General features: G+C 39.4%; 1 long non-coding RNA gene across 1 annotated transcript; it reads left to right on the forward strand.

Moving 5' to 3' along the window:
• The first annotated feature begins 10335 nt into the window (after positions 1 to 10335).
• Positions 10336 to 11640, forward strand: LOC131170574 (uncharacterized). Its single transcript, XR_009141361.1, has 2 exons — positions 10336 to 10842; positions 11421 to 11640. It is a non-coding gene; the product is annotated as an uncharacterized LOC131170574 (long non-coding RNA).
• The last annotated feature ends 13010 nt before the right edge of the window (positions 11641 to 24650 follow it).

Consider the following 24650-nt stretch of genomic DNA (forward strand, 5'->3'; position numbering starts at 1 on the left):
CAAGAATAGGAAAAAGAGGATCTTTTCGAAGGAGGAAAGAGTTTTACCATATTATGATTAGTTAAAAAATCAAATAGAGGATTCCTCATCTATCCCATATGAGAGTTCGAATAGTATATAATGTGAACTTGTTTATTTAAATAATTAATTAAATATTAAATATATTTTTATAATAATATTCATTAACTTTTATGTATTATATTTTAAATTAATAAAATTCAAATATTTTATAAAATTATTAAATTTTTAAAACACAAAATATTAATAAAAAATATATATTTTTTTATAAAAATTATTAATTAAAAATAATAAAAATAAATAGATTCATAAATTATTCAGTAATAATAAAGAACGCATTCAAATAATTCAAGTAAAATTTTCATTAGATATGGGACGAATTCAAAAGTTAAATTGGCACGAATTCATTTATTAAAAATAATAATGGATAGAGTGATTTTAACAAAATCCTGCCATCCCCACTCTTGATCGGTCTTTTGCCCACATTCTACTCAAGAAAATTACACCATTCTGTTTTTTTTGAAAAAAAAAAAAAATTACAACATGATATTTCCCATCAGAAACACCAAGTGATATTTTGATGGTGCTGTATCAATGGACGAGATAGAAGAGCAGCAGACCACTCTCTGATCCTACCAGAGACCAGGATATTCTTGGACCAGAAGAGCTAAATCATCGAAGATAGAAGATGATACACTTCCATATTAAGATGAGCTCACAAACAGAAAAATGCTATTGCTATACAAACAAGAAGTTGATAGTATACCACACGCACGCACACTAAAAGATAAGACACACGATTAGTCTAAGGCTGAGCAAACCACCACTTGCTAGCTATTTTCAACTCTATGGCCATCCTAGTGATTAATTTAATTTCCATAAATAGAAAATCTCACCAAAAATGTTCTCTCGAGACAAATGACATGCATAAATCCTCAAGCGTTCACACATGGACTACCACTCATAGAAACTAACAAAAACAAAACTCACAACAGCATATGAATTGTTGAAAAATCCAACTTAACCATTGCAAGCAAAACCTGAAAATTAATAAGGGATTAAACACTAATGATGTTCCCTAAAACTATGCAAACAACAAAAGACACAAAGGCCCAAGCTGAACCATATAACGAAGAAATAGAACACTACCGATGAATTCAAAGTTGCAAAGCTGACTGTTACAGCTCATTCATGTCACGACCCAACCTATGGGCCGGACCGGCACTAGGACCTGGGCCAGCCTAAAGCCCCCGAGGCCCGTAGTAAGCCTAACTGTTCATTAACCCAACTCTAAGGCCCATTGGGCCTAAATTCAAGAAAACAAACGGACAGAGTCCGGCCATAAAATGGACTTTCCAACGGGGAGTTTTCGACTCACCCGACCTGTAAACACAATAAACAATCCATTTGGGAGCTCAGCTCACCCTCCACATACTCATCAACATAATAATAAATGGGAGCTCAGCTCCCTCATCCAATCCATCAAAACAGACTTAAAATATTAAGTTTACAGGTCCAACATGATAATAATATTACAGACCAAATTCAAATAATTACTGCTAACACATGCGGAAATTCTAGGAGTAAATAAAATTACACAAATATTGATAAACAACCTGCGAAGTATAAAAACAGGTTAAACCCAGAATAAAATATCCTCCTGCAGCCTGTAAAAATTTTTGAACATGAGTGAGCGTTCGACTCAGAGAGTAAAATATCAATTTTAACCATAATCTCTATAACTATCTGTAACTAATGCACCCTGTAGAGTGAAATGCAACATCAACATCATATTCACATCATAGCATCAAAAAGGTAATTTGGAGCACTCACACACCCTGTAGTATCAATCATAACATATGGGAGCTGATCCCCTATACAGCTCTCTTAAATCCAACCTGGTGCCAGCGAATTACTCAAGCTCGGACTTCCACTTAATAACCAATTCGAGGGTCCCAGCGAATTACTCAAGCCGTGACTACCCCTCGAAGGATCGGGTCCCAGCGAATTACTCAAGCCGTGGATCGCCTGTCCTATCCATAGTCCACACCACATCACACGCACGCCAACGCACGCACACTGCTCCAAATTACCACAACAACATTCATGGCACATTAACAGTTATGAATGCAACATAATTCGTGCCTAGAGTTTAACTACATAAATATATGCATATAAGTGATGCATGGGCATGCTGAACATATAATAATATCGAAATTACAATTAAAATTAATATTTTACTCACAGACTTGACGACAATTTCATCGTGGTGGCGGAGGAAGAAGGTCATCGGCTCACGACAATTACATTCTCAGTAACACCCCAAATTTTATTATTTATGAGTATTTTTGATATTTTAATTTTATTTAAATTTTAGGAATTTTTTGAGATTTTTGATTTTAAAAATCGGTTTATATTTTACAAAAATATAAAATTTGATGATTTTTAAAAATTAATTTAAAGACCACGTGGCAAAACTAAAAATATATTTGGAGTCTACGTATTTTTCTGAGTTTTACGGAATTTTTTCGGAATTTTTGGACCTCGTTTTCGGTCCCGAGGCAGAGTAAAAATTCAAAATTTTGTATTTCGAATCGAACCGGCCGAATCGAACCTGACCGGATCGGACCGGTCGAATCGAACCGGCTCCCTTTCCTTTTTCTTCTCCTGCGCGCGTCGTCCCTCCCTTTTCTCTTTCTTTTCTCTCCTCCTCCTCGCGCTGCCGCTCCAGCTCTCGGCCAAATCCGCCGATCCGCCGCCAATTGGACCGGGTCTTGTGTCTAAAATCATCTACTCGGCGAGAGCTTTCCATAGACACCAAGAACGCCGAAATCCATCGAGCGGTTTGTCCGATTTTTGCTCGGGAAGATTTTAGCCCATTTCGACTTTTGGGCTAGATTTCTAAACCGTGAATCCCACGAGGAAACCGAGGCCACCAGACGCTCCATTCGTCGAGAGATTCGCAAAGACATAAATTTCGAATTTTTCAGACAAAGTTTTTCGGTGGGTCACAAGGAACTTCTCAGTGTAATTTCGAGCATTAAATGAGCTTAGAAAATTCTGAAAAATTTATGTGCTAACCCCCGTGTTATGGGCTTCGTGTAGGTATCCTCGATTCGCGGAAATTCGACAGTTGACCGGGTCTGCAAATTTCGGGCCAGACAGACCCGTGACCGGAAAAGTCTCCGAATTGGGCCGAGGTTTTGGCTAGCCCCCCATTGTCAGACGCCCCGAGCGTCCTCAAGTCGAATCGCAAAGGTAAACCCGAACCTAGTTTTTACGTAATTTTCTAGTGCTTAAATAGGATTAAAAATCCATAAAATATTCGTGGTAGCTTAGAAAATTACGATTCTTTTTGCAATACCTTAGAAACCGTGCTCAGGACCGAGCGGCAATGTTTTATAATTTTTAGAGCTTGTTTGGGCAGTTTTTGAAAAAATGATCAATAATAAGTTCTAAATTGATTTTTTGGTTATTGTGATTGATGATTGATTTTATGGGCGCTGTAGGGGATGTGTGATATGATTTAACTGTTGATGTATGTTTTGTTAGTATAGAAGTGCGTTTTAGCCCTTTGCAGTTGGGTAGGTCCTAGGTATAGGGAGACTCTGATTTTCGCACGACTTAGGAAGTTATTGGTCTTTTTATTTATTTGTATTGAGTCAGATTGTATTAAATATATTTTATATGATTGTCGTGAGCCGATGACCTTTCTTCCTCCGCCCACCGCCACAGTAATTTGTCGTCAAGTCTGTGAGTAAAATATTAATTTTAATTAGAATTTCGATATTATTATATGTTCAACATGCCCATGCATCACTTATATGCATATATTTATGTAGTTAAACTCTAGGCACGATTTATGTTGCATTCATAATCTGATGTACCATGGATGTTGTTGTGGTAATTTGGAGCAAAGCGTGCGTTGGCGTGCGTGTGATGTGGTGTGGACTATGGATAGGACGGGTAGTCACGCTTGAGTAATTCATTGGGACCCGTTCCTTCGAGGGGTAGTCACGCTTGAGTAATTCACTGGGACCTCGATTTGGTTATTAAGTGGAAGTCCGAGCTTGAGTAATTACCGCACTGTGTTGGATTTAAGAGAGTCAGATAGGGATCACCCCATATGTTATGATTGATACTACAGGTGTGTGAGTGCTCCAAATTACCTTTTGATGTTATGATGTGAAAATGTTGTGTATGTTGCATTTCACTCTACAAAGTTGCATTAGTTTGAGATAGTTATAGAGATTATAGTTAAGATTGATATTTTACTCTCGAGTCGAACGCTCACTCCTGTTCAAAAATTTTACAGCCACAGGAGGATATTTTGTTCAGGTTAACTCGCTTTTTACCTCGCAGTTGTTTATCAATATTGTGTAATTTTAATTACTCCTAGAATTTCCGCATGTGTTAGCGGTAATTATTTGAAATTGGTCCGTAATATTATATTCATGTTGGACATGTAAACTTAATATTTTAAGTCTGTTTGATGGATTGGATGAGGGAGCTGAGCTCCCATTTATTATTATGTTGATGAGTATGTGGAGGGTGAGCTGAGCTCCCCAATGGATTGTTTATTGTGTTTACAGGTCGGGTGAGTCGAAAACTCCCCGTTGGAAAGTCCATTTTATGGCCGGACTCTGTCCGTTTGTTTTCTTGATATTGGGCCCAAATGGGCCTTAGAGTGGGGTTAATGAATAGTTAAGGCTTACTACGGGCCTCGGGGCTTTAGGTGGCCTGAGTCCTAGTCTTTGGGTCCGGCCCATAGGTTGGGTCGTGACAAATGTGGTATCAGAGCTTAGGCTACAGATTCCTAGGGAAAAGTTGTCTAAAGTGTTGGGAAAAGTCTAATAGGAGTCACATGCGGAAAAATAGGGTCCATATTCGTCTTGCATTGTCGTCTTTGCTTCTAGTTTCTGCTTCATATATTGTGTGTAAATATGAGTCTATAGAGTTGTGCAATGTGCGCTTTTGAATTTTGTGGGCTAATGTCGCTGAATTTCGTGAAAATGCGTAGAAGGTGAGAGCCGCCATCGCACTGTAACTGCAGATGTGCCCGACGAGGTGTCGGACAGATGAGGCGCCGCCCGAGGAGGCGGGTAGGAGGCCTAGAGCCGCTCAAGTAGAAGAGCGCTACCCACGCTCAAGAACAGTCTTTCATGGCACAGTGGTCCCATGGACCCCATGGCGCTACTCTAGCCGGGTCTGCAGAGAACCATCGACATGATGGCCAAGATATGGTCCACCCTCCACAGCAAGCAGATCCATCGCACCAAGAGGGGAACCGCACAAACAGATCATAAATTTTAAGAAGTTGGTGCACGGTACTTATGATGTGTCGACGATGCATATCGGTTTCTGGATTCTCGCAGCAGCAGAATGTAATTACGCTTGATCGATAGAAGATTGATAGAGTGTATGCAAGACGTCATGGGGCCCATGCCTAGACAATGGATGAATGACTACGTGTTACCCGGATGGAGGGTTTGACATGGGCTCGGTTGTGGAACTTTTATCAATCGGTTTGTGCGTAAAGCTTTTAGAGATCGAAGCGGTGGGCCTTTGAGGCCTTAAGACAGAATGGCGGTGCAGTAGATGAATATGCTCTGCAATTTCGAATTGAGCAGATATGCCCCTACAGCAGAGCTACGAAACTATGAAGGTGAAGAGGTTCCTAAAGGGGCTTGACAGAGGTATGCGAACTGGCCATGATGTCGGATCGGTCTTTTGATGTGGTGGTTGATCGAGCTGCATGATTGAGATTAGCTATCCGTGGATGACAAATGAAGAGCAAAGAAAAACAGAGCGTAGGGTTCTCGTGTGTCCTTTCCATGGGTACTCCTGACGGTGGTGGCTGTGGTAATTACAGAGGAAAGGGTAGGAGCAAGAGAAGTGGTTTAGACACTGCACCACGAGGATTCGGACCAGTGCACGGATCCAGCGGTGGTCACGATCGGGCATGCAGTTCGGTGCAGTTCAGATCCTCCTTGGCACCTTGTGCACAGTGTGGAAGAGGACATTCAGACCTTGTTTGATGGGATCAGAGTATGCTTCTGTGTGGCCAACCGGTCACTTTGCTAGAGAATGCCCCATGTTCGGCGAGCCACGATGGGGTCACGAGGTTCTCATATAATGTTCCTCGGCGATTGTATCCGGTGCTTCCAACATGGCAGGCGATCCAGTACAACAGTGGCCGAGGACAAGGGGGACGTGGATTTGGAGGCGATCGAGGTAGAAGTCGATGATCGTGGTTACGCCACTCAGTAGGGGTCAAGCTCGAGTTTTCACCCTAACCCACCGGGATGCTCAAGCTTCAAATGCGCCAGGCGTGTATTCTTCCGTCCGTTCTTATGAGGCTCGTGTTTTGATAGATCCGGGTGCTATGCACTCATTTGTCTCCCCTGTGTTTGCCATGAGGTTGGGTAGAAACCCTACAACTTTAGAATGCCCTTTGTCGGTAGCTACCCCACTTAGCGACAACATAGATGTAGATATGATTTTTCCGGGTAGCCCAGTGGTAGTGGATGGAAAGATCCTCCCAGCAGAATTGAAAGAGCTGAAGGAGCAACTACAGGAGCTCTTGGACAAGGGTTTCATACGTCCGAGCACTTCACCCTGGGGTGCTCCTGTTCTATTTGTGAGAAAGAAGGATGGGTCATTGAGGTTGTGTATCGACTACAGACAGCTGAACAAGGTGACTGTGAAGAACAAGTATCCACTTCCTCGGATCGATGATTTGTTTGATCAGCTCCAAGGAGCTAGATTCTTTTCCAAGATAGACCTGCGATCAGGCTACCATCAGTTGAGAATCAGGAATGAGGACGTGTCCAAAACGGCTTTCAGGACAAGATATGGTCATTATGAGTTCTTGGTGATGTCTTTTGGACTCACTAATGCACCAAAGACCTTCATGGACTTGATGAACAGGGTGTTCAAGCCATTTTTGGACCGTTTTGTCATCGTATTCATAGATGACATTCTGGTATACTCTCGGACCGAGGAAGAACACGTGTGGCACTTGAGGATGGTGTTGCAAACGTTGAGGGAGCACCAGCTATATGCCAAATTTTCGAAATGTGAATTTTGGCTAGAAAGCATCTCATTCTTGGGACACGTGGTTTCAAGTGACGGTATTCAAGTGGATCCCAAGAAAATTGAAGCTGTAACTGATTGGCTTAGGCCTACAACAGTCACTGAGGTGCGAAGTTTTCTGGGTTTAGCTGGCTACTACAGGCGTTTTGTGCAAGATTTCTCCAGGATAGCGGCTCCCCTAACTAAGTTGACCAGGAAGAATGTTCCATTCATTTGGACAGATGACTGTGAGGTGAGTTTCCAGAAGCTCAAGGAGTGTCTAACCACTGCCCCTGTGTTGACACTACCTGTGAGTGGTGAAGGATACGCCGTGTACTGTGACGCCTCCAGAGTTGGCCTAGGGTGTGTTTTGATGCAGAATGGAAAGGTAGTGGCTTATGCTTCAAGGCAGCTGAAGAGGCATGAGCAGAACTACCCCACCCATGATTTGGAAATGGCGGCTGTAGTCTTTGCACTTAAAATCTGGAGACACTACCTGTACGGTGAAGTGTGCGAGATATACACCGACCACAAGAGTTTAAAGTACATCTTCCAACAGAGGGATTTAAACTTGAGACAGAGGAGATGGATGGAGCTTCTGAAAGACTATGATTGCACCATCCAGTACCACCCTGGGAAGGCCAATGTTGTGGCAGATGCCTTGAGCAGAAAATCTTCTGGCAGTTTGGCGCACATTTCAGCAGAGAAAAGACCATTGATTCAGGAAGTACATGAGTTGATGGATCAAGGTCTAATCCTAGATCTTTCAGATGAGGGGGTATTGTTGGCTCACTTTTCAGTGAGGCCAGACTTGAGGGACAGAGTTAGAGTTTCCCAGCACAGAGACCAACAATTGATGAAGATCATAGAAAGAGTACAGCAAGGTGAAGGTGGTGAGTTTGGATTTGCCAATGATGGCGCCCTAGTGCAAGGTTCTAGGATATGTGTGCCCGATGTGGACAACCTCAGGAATGAAATCATGCAAGAGGCACACTATACACTGTACAGTATCCACCCAGGTTCCACCAAGATGTACCATGATGTGAAAGATAGCTACTGGTGGAATGGCATGAAGAGAGACATAGCAGACTTTGTGTCCAAGTGCTTGACTTGTCAGAAGGTGAAGTTTGAACACCAGAGACCGTCAGGGAAGCTGCAAGAGCTCCTATCCCGTAATGGAAGTGGGAAATGATTACTATGGATTTTGTGGATAGGTTGCCTCGTACCACGCGAGGATATGACTCGATATGGGTAATTGTAGACGCCTTGACCAAATCAGCTCACTTCTTACCTGTAAAGACTACATACTCTGTGGCACAGTATGCCCGGCTCTACATTCGAGAAATAGTCAGATTGCATGGAGTTCCGGCTTCCATAATATCTGATAGAGGGCCCCAGTTCACTTCTCGGTTTTGGAGAAAGTTGCAGGAGGCACTTGGCACACAGTTGAACTTCAGTACAGCCTTCCACCCTCAGACAGACGGACAGTCCGAAAGGACGATCCAAACACTGGAAGACATGCTTCGCATGAGTGTCTTGGATTTTGGAGGTCAATGGGATGAGCGACTAGCTCGTGGAGTTTGCCTACAACAACGATTATCACTCCAAAGATAGGGTTGGCACCCTATGAGGCATTATATGGAAGAAAGTGTAGGTCTCCTCTGTGTTGGACAGAAATGGGGGAAGCGAAAGTGCATGATGTAGACCTAGTGCAGTACACTTCAGAGATGGTTCCTTAATCGTGAACGATCGAAACTTTCAAAGAGCGAAGAGTTAGCGGACCCAGACGGAGGGATGTGGAGTTTGCAGTGGGCGACTATGTATTCCTGAATGTATATCCAATGAAGTGAGTAATGATATTATGAAAGAAGGGCAAGTTGGCACCTCAGTATATCGGACATTTTGAGGTTCTTGATAGAGTTGGAGCGATTGCTCACGGTTGGAGCTACCACCCAACCTTTCTCACGTTCATCCCGTGTTTCACATCTCCATGCTCAGGAAATACATTCCCGATCCTTCTCATGTACTGCAGCCGGATGTGATAGAGCTAAAAGAAAATTTGACATTTGAGGAGCAGCCTGTAGCCATAGTGGACTACCAAGTGAGACAGCTGAGATCCAAACAGATCCCTATGGTTAAGGTTTTGTGGAGGAGTCAGTCAGTGGAAGAGTGCACCTGGGAGTCAGAGCGGGACATGCGTAGCAAGTACCCTTACTTGTTCAATGCATAATCATGTGTTTTATTCTGCCTTGTGTAAAAATTCGAGGACGAATTTTCTGTAAGGGGGGAAGAATGTAACACCCCAAATTTTATTATTTATGAGTATTTTTGATATTTTAATTTTATTTAAATTTTAGGAATTTTTTTGAGATTTTTCGGATTTTAAAAATCGGGTTCGATTTTTCGAAAATATAAACTTTGATGATTTTTAAAAATTAATTTAAAGACCACGTGGCAAAACTAAAAATATATTTGGAGTCTACGTATTTTTCTGAGTTTTACGAAATTTTTTCAGAATTTTTGGACCTCGTTTTCGGTCCCGAGGCAGAGTAAAAATTCAAAATTTTGTATTTCGAATCGAACCGGCCGAATCAAACCGGACCGAATCGGACCGGTCGAATCGAACCGGCTCCCTTTCCTTTTTCTTCTCCCCCGCGCGTCGTCCCTCTCTTTTCTCTTTCTTTTCTCTCTCCTCCCCTCGCTGTCGCTCCGATTTCTCCGTCAAATCCGGCCGATCCGGCCACCGATTGGACCGGGTCTTGTGTCTAAAATCATCTACTCGGCGAGAGCTTTCCATAGACACCAAGAACGCCGAAATCCATCGAGCGGTTTGTCCGATTTTTGCTCGGGAAGATTTAAGCCCATTTCGACTTTTGGGCTAGATTTCTCGAAAACCGTGAATCCCACGAGGAAACCGAGGCCACCAGCACTCTCCATTCGTCGAGAGCTTCGCAACGACATAAATTTTGAATTTTTCCGACACCGTTTTTCGGTGGGTCCCACGGAACTTCGCAGTGTAATTTCGAGCATTAAATGAGCTTAGAAAATTCGAAAATTTATGTGCTAACCCCGTGTTATGGGCTTCGTGTAGGTATCCTCGATTCGCGAAATTCGGCGATTGACCAAGATGCGCAAATTTCGGGCGAACGGACCGTGACCGGAAAAGTCTCGAATTGGGCGAGGTTTTGGCTAGCCCCCATTGTCGACGCGTCGAGCGCGTCCCGAAGTCGAAATCGGCAAAGGTAAACCCGAACCTAGTTTTTACGTAATTTTCTAGTGCTTAAATAGGATTAAAAATCCATAAAATATTCGTGGTAGCTTAGAAAATTACGATTCTTTTTGCAATAGCTTAGTAATATTGCTAAGGACCGCGGGGCAAAGTTTTATAATTTTTAGAGCTTGTTTGGGCAGTTTTTGCAAAAATGATCAATAATAAGGACTAAATTGAAATTTTGCGTATTGTGATGGATGATTGATTTGATGGGCCCAGGAGGGGCTGTGTGATATGATTGAACTGTTGATGTATGGATTGTGAGTATAGAAGTGCGTTTTTAGCCCTTTTGCAGGTTGGGTAGGTCCTAGGTATAGGGGAGACTCTGCCGGATTTTCGGCACGACTTAGGACGTAATTGGTCTTTTTCTTTATTTGTATTGAGTCAGATTGTATTAAATAAATGTAATATGATTGTCAGGTGAGCCGGGACAGCCTTCTTCCTCCGCCCAGCCGCCACAGTAATTTGTCGTCAAGTCTGTGAGTAAAATATTAATTTTAATTATAATTTCGATATTATTATATGTTCAGCATGCCCATGCATCACTTATATGCATATATTTATGTAGTTAAACTCTAGGCACGATTTATGTTGCATTCATAACTGTTGATGTACCATGGATGTTGTTGTGGTAATTTGGAGCAGTGTGCGTGCGTTGGCGTGCGTGTGATGTGGTGTGGACTATGGATAGGACGGGGTAGTCACGGCTTGAGTAATTCGCTGGGACCCGTTCCTTCGAGGGGTAGTCACGGCTTGAGTAATTCGCTGGGACCCTCGATTTGGTTATTAAGTGGAAGTCCGAGCTTGAGTAATTCGCTGGCACCAGGTTGGATTTAAGAGAGCTGTATAGGGGATCAGCTCCCATATGTTATGATTGATACTACAGGGTGTGTGAGTGCTCCAAATTACCTTTTTGATGTTATGATGTGAAAATGTTGTGTATGTTGCATTTCACTCTACAGGTTGCATTAGTTTCAGATAGTTATAGAGATTATAGTTAAGATTGATATTTTACTCTCTGAGTCGAACGCTCACTCCTGTTCAAAAATTTTTACAGGCCACAGGAGGATATTTTGTTCTGGGTTAACCTGCCTTTTTACCTCGCAGGTTGTTTATCAATATTGTGTAATTTTAATTACTCCTAGAATTTCCGCATGTGTTAGCAGTAATTATTTGAAATTGGTCTGTAATATTATATTCATGTTGGACCTGTAAACTTAATATTTTAAGTCTGTTTGATGGATTGGATGAGGGAGCTGAGCTCCCATTTATTATTATGTTGATGAGTATGTGGAGGGTGAGCTGAGCTCCCCAATGGATTGTTTATTGTGTTTACAGGTCGGGTGAGTCGAAAACTCCCCGTTGGAAAGTCCATTTTATGGCCGGACTCTGTCCGTTTGTTTTCTTGATATTGGGCCCAAATGGGCCTTAGAGTTGGGTTAATGAATAGTTAAGGCTTACTACGGGCCTCGGGGGCTTTAGGCTGGCCCAGGTCCTAGTGCCGGTCCGGCCCATAGGTTGGGTCGTGACAATTACATCTATTTAATAAATTTGACTCAATACAAACAAAGAAAAAGATCAAGTACGTCCTAAGTCGTGCCGAAAATCCGGCAGAGTCTCCCCTATACCTAGGACCTACCCAACCTGCAAAAGGGCAAAAAAAAAAACGCACTTCTATATTCACAATCCATATATCAATAGTTCAATCATATCACACAGCCCCTCCTGGGCCCATCAAATCAATCATCCATCACAATACGCAAAATTTCAATTTAGTCCTTATTATTGATCATTTTTGCAAAAACTGCCCAAACAAGCTCTAAAAATTATAAAACTTTGCCCCGCGGTCCTTAGCAATATTACTAAGCTATTGCAAAAAGAATCGTAATTTTCTAAGCTACCACGAATATTTTATGGATTTTTAATCCTATTTAAGCACTAGAAAATTACGAAAAAGCAAGGTTCGGGTTTACCTTTGCCGATTCCGACTTCGGGAACGCGCTCGGGACGTCTGACAATGGGGGGCTAGCCAAAACCTCGGTCCAATTCGGAGACTTTTCCGGTAACGGGTCTGTCTGGCCCGAAATTTGCAGACCCGGTCAACTGTCGAATTTCCGCGAATCGAGGATACCTACACGAAGCCCATAACACGGGGGTTAGTACATAAATTTTTCAGAATTTTCTAAGCTCATTTAATGGTCGAAAATACACTGCGAAGTTCCGTGGGACCCACCGAAAAACGGTGTCGGAAAAATTCGAAATTTATGTCGTTGCGAAGCTCTCGACGAATGGAGCGTGCTGGTGGCCTCGGTTTCCTTGTGGGATTCACGGTTTTCGAGAAATCTAGCCCAAAAGTCGAAATGGGCTAAAATCTTCCCGAGCAAAAATCGGACAATCCGCTCGATGGATTTCGGCGTTCTTGGTGTCTATGGAAAGCTCTCGCCGAGTAGATGATTTTGGACACAAGACCCGGTCCAATCGGTGGCCGGATCGGCCGGAGAAGTCGAAGCGGCGCGCGCGCGCGTAAGGCTGCTTTTTCCATTGTCGGCGCGTGGCTGGGCGGCGGCTGGGGGCGGAGAGGAGAGAGAAACGAGAGAGAAAAGGGAGAGAGCCATCGCGCGCGGGAGAAGAAAAAGGAAGAAGGAAAAGGGCCGGTCCGATTCGACCGGTCCGATCCGGTCCGGTTCGATTCGGCCGGTTCGATTCGAAATACAAAATTTTGAATTTTTACTCTGCCTCGGGACCGAAAACGAGGTCCAAAAATTTCGAAAAAATTCCATAAAACTCAGAAAAATACGTAGACTTCAAATATATTTTTAGTTTTGCCACGTTGTCTTTAAATTAATTTTTAAAAATCATCAAAGTTTATATTTTCGGAAAATCGAACCCGATTTTTAAAATCCGAAAAATCTCAAAAAAATTCCTAAAATTCAAATAAAATTAAAATACCAAAAATACTCATAAATTTAAAATTTTTGGGGTGTTACATTCTTCCCCCCTTACAAAAAATTCATCCTCTAATTTTTACACAAGGCAGAATAAAGCACATGATTATACATTGAACAGATAAGGGTACTTGCTATGCATGTCCCGTTCTGACTCCCAGGTGCACTCTTCCACTGACTGACTCCTCCACAAAACCTTAACCATAGGGATCTGTTTTGATCTCAGCTGTCTCACTTGGTAGTCCACTATGGCTACAGGCTGCTCCTCAAATGTCAAGTTCTCTTTTAGCTCTATCACATCCGGCTGCAGTACATGAGAAGGATCGGGAATGTATTTCCTGAGCATGGAGATGTGAAACACGGGATGAACGTGAGAGAGGTTGGGTGGTAGCTCCAACCGGTAGGCAACTGCTCCAACTCTATCCGTAACCTCAAAAGGTCCGATATACCGAGGTGCCAACTTGCCCTTCTTTCCGAATCTCATGACTCCCTTCATTGGAGATACCTTCAGGAATACATAGTCGCCCACTGCAAACTCCACATCCCTCCGTCTGGGGTCTGCATAACTCTTACGCCTCTTGAAAGTCGTTGCTGCTCGATTAAGGGAACCATCTCTGAAGTGTACTGCACCAGGTCTACATCATGCACCCTTGCTTCCCCCATTTCTGTCCAACACAGAGGAGACCTACACTTTCTTCCATATAATGCCTCATAGGGTGCCATCCCTATGCTGGAGTGATAACTGTTGTTGTAGGCAAACTCCACCAAAGCTAGCTGCTCATCCCATTGACCTCCAAAATCCAAAACACTCATGCGAAGCATGTCTTCCAGTGTTTGGATTGTCCTTTCGGACTGTCCGTCTGTCTGAGGGTGGAAGGTCAGATCTGAAGTTCAACTGCAGGTGCCAAGTGCCTCTGCAACTTTCTCCAAAACCGAGAAGTGAATCGGGGCCTCTCGCCGATATTATGGAAGCCGAAACTCCATGCAATCTGACTATTTCTCGAATGTAGAGCCGGGCATACTGTGCCACAGAATATGTAGTCTTCACAGGTAAGAAGTGAGCTGATTTGGTCAAGCGGTCTACAATTACCCATATCGAATCATATCCTCGCGTGGTACGAGGCAACCCAGTCACAAAATCCATAGTGATCATTTCCCACTTCCATTCTGGGATAGGGAGCTCTTGCAGCTTCCCTGACGGTCTCTGGTGTTCAAACTTCACCTTCTGACAAGTCAAGCACTTGGACACAAAGTCTGCAATGTCTCTCTTCATGCCATTCCACCAATAGCTATCTTTCACATCATGGTACATCTTGGTTGAACACAGGTGGACATCAGCATGATGTATAGTGTGCCTCTCGCATGATTTCATTCCTGAGGTTGTCCACATCGGGCACACATATCCTAGAACCTTGCACTAGGGCGCCATCATTGGCAAACCCAAACTCACCACCTTCACCTTGCTGTACTCTTTCTATGATCTTCATCAATTGTTGGTCTAGTTGCTTTGAAACTCTAACTCTGTCCCTCAAGTCTGGCATCACTGAAAAGTGAGCCAACAATACCCACTGTTCTGAAAGTTATAGGATTAAAGCTTGATCCATGAACTCATGTACCTCCTGAATTAATGGTCTCTTCTCTCTTGAAATGTGCGCCAAATCGCTGTAAGATTTTCTCGCTCAAGGCATCTGCTACAACATTGGCCTTCCCGGTGGTGGTACCGGATGGTGCAATCATAGTCTTCGTAAGCTCCATCCATCTCCTCTGTCTCAAGTTTAAGTCCTCTGTTGGAAGATGTACTTTAAACTCTTGTGGTCGGTGTATATCTCGCACACTTCGCCATACAGTAGTGTCTCAGTTTTCAGTGCAAAGATTACACCGCCATTTCCAAATCATGGGTGGGGTAGTTACGCTCATGCCTCTTCACCGCCTTGAAGCATAAGCCACTACCTTTCCATTCTCGCATCAAAACACACCCTAGGCCAACTCGAGTCGTCACAATACACGGTGTATCCTTCACCACTCACGGTAGTGTCAACACAGGCGTGGTTAGACACTCCTTAAGCTTACGAAACTCACCTCACAATCATCTGTCCAAATGAATGGAACATTCTTCTGGTCAACTTAGTTAAGGGAGCCGCTATGATGGAGATATCTTGTACACAACGCGTTTAGTAGCTACTAAACCTAAAAACTTCGCACCTCGTTGATCGTTGTAGGCCTAAGCCAATCGATTCTGACTTCAATTTTCTTGGGATCCACTTGAATACCGTCACTAGAAACCACGTGTTCCAAGAATGAGATGCTTTTAGCCAAAATTCACATTTCAAAATTTGGCGTATACCGGTGCTCCTCAAAGTCCGCAACACCATCCTCAAGTGCCACACGTGTTCTTCCTCGGTCCGAGAGTATACGAGAATGTCATCTATGAATACGATGACAAAGCGGTCCAAAATGGCTTGAACACCTGCTCATCAAGTCCATGAAGGTCTTTGGTGCATTAGTGAGTCCAAAAGACATCACCAAGAACTCATAATGACCATATCTTGTCCTGAAAGCCGTTTTGGACACGTCCTCATTCCTGATTCTCAACTGATGGTAGCCTGATCGCAGGTCTATCTTGGAAAAGAATCTAGCTCCTTGGAGCTGATCAAACAAATCATCGATCCGAGGAAGTGGATACTTGTTCTTCACAGTGACCTTGTTCAGCTGTCTGTAGTCGATACACAACCTCAATGACCCATCCTTCTTTCTCACAAATAAAACAGGAGCGCCCCAAGATGAAGTGCTCGGACGTATAAAACCTTTGTCCAAAAGCTCCTGTAGTTGCTCCTTCACTCTTTCACTCGCTAGTGCCATCCTGTAAGGTGGCATCGATATGGGGTTTGTACCAAGACAACATCAATGCAAAACTCTATTTCCCTTCCTGGTGGCAACCCTGGAAGCTCCTCAGGGAAGACATCCATGAATTCTCTGACAACAGGAACATTTTCCATGCTGACACCTTCTACAGATGTATCTCTCACCAATGCCAAATACCCTTGGCATCCCCGCCTCAACATTTTTCTAGCACTAATTGCTGACACCAAATTATACGGAGCCACGCTCCTGTCACCATCAAAGCTAAACTCTTCCACACCAGGTATGTGGAAATACACCTTTTTATTCCTCGCACTAAGGTGGCAAAATGAGTTGCTAACCAATCCATCCCCAGGATTACATCAAAATCCATTACTGGTAGAGGAACCAAGTCTGCTGGGAGGATCTTTCCATCCACTACCACTGGGCTACCCGGAAAAACCATATCTACATCTATGTTGTCACTAAGTGGGGTAGCTACCGACAAAGGGCATTCTAAAGTTGTAGGGTTTCTACCCAACCTCATGGCAAACACAGGGGAGACAAATGAGTGCGTAGCACCCGGATCTATCAAAACACGAGCCTCATAAGAATGCACTGGAAGAATACCGCCACAATCGCATTTGAAGCTTGAGCATCCTGGTGGGTGAGGGTGAAATCCCGAGCTTGACCCTACCCCGAGTGGCGTAACTCGACATCGACTTCTACCTCTGACCGCCTCCAAATCCACGCCCCCTTGTCTTCGCCGTTGGCCATCGAATCGATCGCCGCCATGTTGGAAGCGCCGGATACAATCGCCGAGGAACATTCGCAATGTAACCTCGTGACCCCATCCGTGGCTCATTGCCGAACATGGGGCATTCTCTAGCAAAGTGACCGGTTGGCCACACTGAAGCATACTCTGTTCCCATCAAACAAGGTCTGAATGTCCTCTTCCACACTGTGCACAAGGTGCCAAGGAGGATCTGAACTGCACCAGAATCGTTGTCAATTGTGACCACCTGCCGATCCGCACTCGTGCAATCCTCGTGGTCCGTGGTTCAAACCACTTCTCTTGCTCCTACCCTTTCCTCTGTAATTACCACGCCACCACCGTCCGAGTACCCATGGAAGGGACACTGAGGAACCTCTCGCTCGCTTTTTCTTTGCTCTCCCACTGTCATCCACAGCATAGCTAATCTCAATCTGTCTGGCTCGATCAACCACCACATCAAAAGACTGATCCGACATCATGGCCAGGTTCGCATACCTCTTGTCAAGCCCCTTTAGGAACCTCTTCACCTTCATAGTTTCTGTAGCCACTGCTGTAGGGGCATATCTGCTCAATTCCAGAAATTCTGTAGCATATTCATCTACAGATCTGCCATTCTGTCTTAGGGCCTCAAAGGCCCACTGTTTCTAATCTCTGAAGCTTTCTGGCACAAACCGATTGATAAAAAGTTCCACAAACTGAGCCCATGTCAATCCCTCCATCCGGGGTAACACGTAGTCATTCATCCATTGTCTAGGCATAGGCCCCATGACATGCTGCACACACTCTATCAATCTTCTATCACAATCATTGTAATTCTATTCTGCTGTCTGCGAGAATCTAAACCGATATGCATCGTCGACACATCATAAGTACCGTGCACCAACTTCTTAAAATTTATGATCTGCTTTGTAAGGTTCCCCTCTTGGTGCGGTGGATGCCGCTGCTGTGGAGGGTGGACCATATCTGCGCCATCATGTCGATGGTTCTCTCATGACGGCTAGAGTAGCGCCATGGGGTCCATGGGACCCTGTGCCATGAAAGACTGTTCCTGAACTGTGGGTAGCTGCTCTTCTACTTGAGCAGCTCTAGGCCTCCTACCCCGCCTCCTCGGGGCAGGCGCCTCATCCTGTGCCGACACCTCGTCAGGCACATCCGCTCGTGCGATGGCAGCTCTCCGCTTCTACGCATTTTCACGAAATTCAGAAAGATTAGCCCACAAAATTCAAAACTGCACATTACACAGCTCTATAGACTCATATTTATACATAACATATGGAGCAGAAACTAGAAGCAAAGATGACAATGCAAGACGAATGTGGACCCTATATTTCCGCATGTGACTCCTAGTAGACTCTTCCCAACACTTTAGACAACATTCCCTAAGAATCTGGAGCCTAAGCTCTGATACCACATTTGTCACGACCCAACCTATGGGCCGGACCAAGACTAGGACTGGGCACCTAAAGCCCCGAGGCCCGTAGTAAGCCTAACTGTTCATTAACCCAACTCTAAGGCCCATTAGGCTTAAATTCAAGAAAACAAACGGACAGAGTCCGGCCATAAAATGGACTTTCCAACGGGGAGTTTTCGACTCACCCGACCTGTAAACACAATAAACAATCCATTGGGGAGCTCAGCTCACCCTCCACATACTCATCAACATAATAATAAATGGGAGCTCAGCTCCCTCATCCAATCCATCAAAACAGACTTAAAATATTAAGTTTACAGGTCCAACATGATAATAATATTACAGACCAAATTCAAATAATTACTGCTAACACATGCGGAAATTCTAGGAGTAAATAAAATTACACAAATATCGATAAACAACCTGCGAAGTATAAAAGCGAGTTAACCTGAATAAAATATCCTCCTGGCTGTAAAAAATTTTGAACAGGAGTGAGCGTTCGACTCAGAGAGTAAAATATCAATTTTAACCATAATCTCTGTAACTATCTGTAACTAATGCACCCTGTAGAGTGAAATGCAACATCAACCTCATATTCACATCATAGCTTCATAAGGTAATTTGGAGCACTCACACACCGTAGTATCAATCATAACATATGGGAGTGATCCCTATACGACTCTCTTAAATCCAACTTTGGTGCCGGTAATTACTCAAGCTCGGACTTCCACTTAATAACCAAATCGAGGGTCCCAAATGAATTACTCAAGCCGTGACTACCCTCGAAGGATCGGGTCCAATGAATTACTCAAGCCGTGATCGCCTGGCCCTATCCATAGTCCACACCACATCACACGCACGCCAACGCACGCACACTGCTCCAAATTACCACAACAACATTCATGGCACATTAACAGTTATGAATGCAACATAATTCGTGCCTAGAGTTTAACTACATAAATATATGCATATAAGTGATGTATGGGCATGCTGAACATATAATAATATCGAAATTACAATTAAAATTAATATTTTACTCACAGACTTGACGACAATTTACTGTGGCGGCTGGGCGGAGGAAGAAGGCTGTCCCGGTTCACCTGACAATTACATTACATCTATTTAATAAATTTGGCTCAATTCAAACAAAGAAAAAGATCAAGTACGTCCTAAGTCGTGCCGAAAATCCGGCAGAGTCTCCCCTATACCTAGGACCTACCCAACCTGCAAAAGGGCAAAAAAAAAAAAAAAACGCACTTCTATATTCACAATCCATATATCAACAGTTCAATCATATCACACAGCCCCTCCTGGGCCCATCAAATCAATCATCCATCACAATACGCAAAATTTTAATTTAGTCCTTATTATTGATCATTTTTGCAAAAACTGCCCAAACAAGCTCTAAAAATTATAAAACTTTGCCCCGCGGTCCTTATCAATATTACTAAGCTATTGCAAAAAGAATCGTAATTTTCTAAGCTACCACAAATATTTTATGGATTTTTAATCCTATTTAAGCACTAGAAAATTACGAAAAAGCAAGGTTCAGGTTTACCTTTGCCGATTCCGACTTCGGGAACGCTCTCGGGACGTCTGACAATGGGGGGCTAGCCAAAACCTCGGTCCAATTCGGAGACTTTTCCGGTAACGTCCGTTCGCCCGAAATTTACGAATCTTGGTCCAATCGTCGAATTTCCGCGAATCGAGGATACCTACACGAAGCCCATAACACGGGGGTTAGTACATAAATTTTTCAGAATTTTCTAAGCTCATTTAATGGTCGAAAATACACTGCGAAGTTCCGTGGGACCCACCGAAAAACAGTGTCGGAAAAATTCGAAATTTATGTCGTTGCGAAGCTCTCGACGAATGGAGCGTGCTGGTGGCCTCGGTTTCCTTGTGGGATTCACGGTTTTCGAGAAATCTAGCCCAAAAGTCGAAATGGGCTAAAATCTTCCCGAGCAAAAATCGGACAATCCGCTCGATGGATTTCGGCGTTCTTGGTGTCTATGGAAAGCTCTCGCCGAGTAGATGATTTTGGACACAAGACCCGGTCCAATCGGTGGCCGGATCGGCCGGAGAAGTCGAAGCGGCGCGCGCGCGCAGGGGCGTTTTCACCGGCCGTTCGGGCGGCCACGGCTTAGCTACGCGGTCAGCTGGCCGGATCAAGGCGCGTGGCCGGGGCGAGAGGAGAGAGAAACGAGAGAGAAAAGGGAGAGAGCCATCGCGCGCGGGAGAAGAAAAAGGAAGAAGGAAAATGGTCGGTCCGATTCGACCAGTCCGATCCGGTTCGGTTCGATTCGGCCGGTTCGATTCGAAATACAAAATTTTAAATTTTTACTCTGCCTCGCGACCGAAAACGAGGTCCAAAAATTCCGAAAAAATTCCATAAAACTCAGAAAAATACGTAGACTCCAAATATATTTTTAGTTTTGCCACGTGGTCTTTAAATTAATTTTTAAAAATCATCAAAGTTTATATTTTCGGAAAATCAAACCCAATTTTTAAAATCCGAAAAATCTCAAAAAAATTCCTAAAATTCAAATAAAATTAAAATACCAAAAATACTCATAAATTTAAAATTTTTGGGGTGTTACAATTCACAACTCCGTAAATGATGTGAATCCAAAAAGTGTATCCACATAGAAATAAAGCACACACTAATAGATCTAAACTCCTAAAATTGGTCACTAAAATAAAAATTTGTTCAAGCCCATCTATGATAAACCACCTAAATAACAACATGGAATTAATTTTTTCAAGTTTTGATGCAAATAATCTAAAAAATTTCATTCAATCAACAGATATGATTTCAAAAGAATATTATAAATTTTGCAAATTCATATTTACCAGAAATCTAAAAACTCCTCTGCTAGAAGGAGGATTCAACTTCAATTCATCCACGGCCTCTCTAATACTCTGAAGGCCGTCACCGGCGGATAGAGTACGCGCAATGTACGTGTGAGCTCCTACGTGTATATGCTAAAATAGAAAATAAAAAGCATAATAAAGTAAAATTTTCTTTCAAATTCTCGTGAACCAATCAGAAAGTGTATTTAGTAATATAAACATTAAAAGAGAAGCAAGAAATTTTTGTATATACCTATGATTTAATATTTTTATATATAATTTCTTATTAATTTTTGCATGTGATATAGCTTTATTATTATTATAATAATAATAATAATAATAATAATAATAATAATAATAATAATATTATTATTATTATTATTATTATTATTATATAATTTTTCATTTTTTATGACATGTATGTTATATGTGCATTTTATCATTTTTAGATTTAAATTTATGAAAATAAAAATATATTAATGGAAATAAGAAATTATTATAAGTGAATAAATTTTATTATGAATATTTATTATTATAATATAATTATAAAATAGAAAGTGTTTTATAAATATATAAATTTAATTATTTGTTATTTTGTTAGTTTATATATTTTCATGTTAAATTTCTTCAATAATGAAATGTTAAATTTATCAAGACTAATTAGTTTTTAATATTTTGTTATTTTTATAAAATATATATAATTAGTGTGAAAAATTTAAACTTTTTCAACACTATTTAGAGTTTATATACATAACAATGAAATAAATTTAATTTAGTGTAATTTCATATAATATTAATATATTTTTTAATTCTAGTCATTTTTTACTCAATCTTTTAATTTTATTTGATAGAATTAATCATGCTTACCTATATGAATAAATATCAATATTATTAATTTATATTTGATATATAATATTTTGCATAATTTCATATTTTCTTATAAATAATAAATTATTAACTATAATTTTCTTTTTATATAAAAAATAAAAATAATGATAATAAAGTAAAAAAACACTGATGTTAGTAATGCTAATAAAATTAGACTCTTTAAAAACATCAATTTGTATTTATATAAAAATATGAATCTATTAAATTAAAATAATAATTCTTTGTTAAAAGAATGATTCTTAATTATTTTTATATATTTTTATATGTTTCACTATTTATTAAGTAATAATAAAATTATATTATTAAAAAAATTAAAAAATATTATATTTTTTTTTATATGTAAACATATTAACATTTTTTTATCTTTTAATAATGTGCCATTTTAAACTAAAAACTTAGCACTATAAATTTTAATCATCTTGTTAATTATATTAATTTTATAATTAAACTTAAGTCCAATATATTATATTAATTATTAATTTAAAAAAATATATATTTATCTAATTAAATGATTTTTTTCATATATATATATATATATATATATATATATATATATATATATATATATATATATATTTATATGCTTATAAGTAGTTATATATTATTTAAAAATTTTAAATTTATATAATTTTATTATATATTACGTATTAATAAAATATTTTTTTTTTATAAATCAACGAATTTAAAATTTTTAACAAACTTTTTGTTGGAGTATATATATTAGACTTATGGATTAATGTTTTCTTTAAAAAAAAAAACTTATATATTAATGCAAGAAGAATTTTAAAAATATATCTATAATTAAAATAAAATAATGCAATAAAAATATTAGAAATATATGTATAATTAAAATAATATATAAATTTATTTTATATGAAATATTTTTTAAAGTAGTTATAAGAAAGTAAATTAAAAGAAAACTTAAAAAACGTTAATAAAAGAATTATACAAAAACTAATTTCTCTTCTTTTGTAAGCTCAAATGTAATAGTATTAAAATATTTTTACATAATTTATAAAATAGATATAAAAATTTATTAAGATTCATTAAAATGATTTTAATTTAATCAGAAAATGACAAAATTTTAATATAAAAGCCTTAGAAAATAATTATTTTTAGTAATAATTTATTTCAAATTATTATTTTTATTAGAATGATTCGGATATAGTATTTTTAGAATGATTATTAATTATTATTATTATTATTATTAATAAAACGTAAATAAAATATTTATTATTGTATTAAAATATTTTTACATAAATAATTATAAAATAGAGATAAAAATCTAATTCAATAAAAAAATTATTCATAGAAAATCAAATACCTTTCTATTTTTGTAAATAATATAAATCATGAAGAGTTTTTTAAGTATATATATATATATATATAAAAGTAGAATTTAAATAAGGACTAAAAATTTTAAATTTATATAAATTTTAAAATTAATTAAATAATAAAAAAATATAATTATAAATAATAAAAATAATAAATGGTATTTTAGAAAATCTTAATATTCCCGTGGGGGGCACACACACATGTATATTAAAAATTTTATTAAGCCAATGAGTTCAATTGATCCCACTTCCCTCGATGTAGATATGTACATGTAGTATAGCTTATCCTTAAAACTAGCTTTATAAAAATGTCACCTAGTACTTAAAAGATAGTCATGTGAAGTAATCTCCTTTTTTTTATTTTTACTTTTATTTTTATATTTTTGCATAAAAAATAATTTTTCATATTAGATATCAATCTTTTTATTTAAATATTTTCAAATTTTAATTATTAAAATATTATCTTATAAAAAAATAATAACTATCTAAAATTATTTTTATTACAATTTTTAAGAATTTTAAAATTCTTAAGTTTACGATTTTAAATATTACAGGATATGATCATTTTGTTATATATCTCTAAAAATTAATTATTTTTAATTAAATTTCAATTAACAGGAAATTGTTTTTTAAACAATAATTAGTCTGATATGATTTTTATTTTTCTCCTCTTAAGTGGATTCTTAACTTTTTTAACTTAGAAAAAAAATTATTTCTACAGATTTTTTAAGATTTTTTGTCTCTGTCAATTTGATGACAATATATTTTTAAGCAACCACAAATAGACGGGGAGGTTTTATGATACCACGTGTCAATTTGTAAATCGTAAATAATCTTTAAATATTTCCATAATATTTATTGATGTAAATATAGATCTATAAAAGTATTTTGTGCGTTTAAAAATTTATTTACTTCTAAAATTTTACAGCAATTTTTTTAATAATTAACAGATAAAATAATATGAATCATGATTGAGAGATCAAATAATTTCATAATTAATCGAATCAAAAGGTTTTTCATAATATAAAATATCTTTTTTAATCTTTATATTTTTAGAGATAAAATTTTTTTTTATTTTTTACTCTTCTCTCATTCAATAATTTTCTTCCAGTAACATTTCTTTTGTAACAAATAATAATAAATTTTATTTTCATTTAATAATAAATTTTATTTTCATTTTTAAGGTAAAAAAATAAAAATAAAATTTATTTTCTACACTTATTTTCTTCGTACACATGATTAT

Source organism: Hevea brasiliensis, chromosome 11 (assembly GCF_030052815.1).
Source record: "Hevea brasiliensis isolate MT/VB/25A 57/8 chromosome 11, ASM3005281v1, whole genome shotgun sequence".
Lineage (NCBI taxonomy): Eukaryota > Viridiplantae > Streptophyta > Magnoliopsida > Malpighiales > Euphorbiaceae > Hevea > Hevea brasiliensis.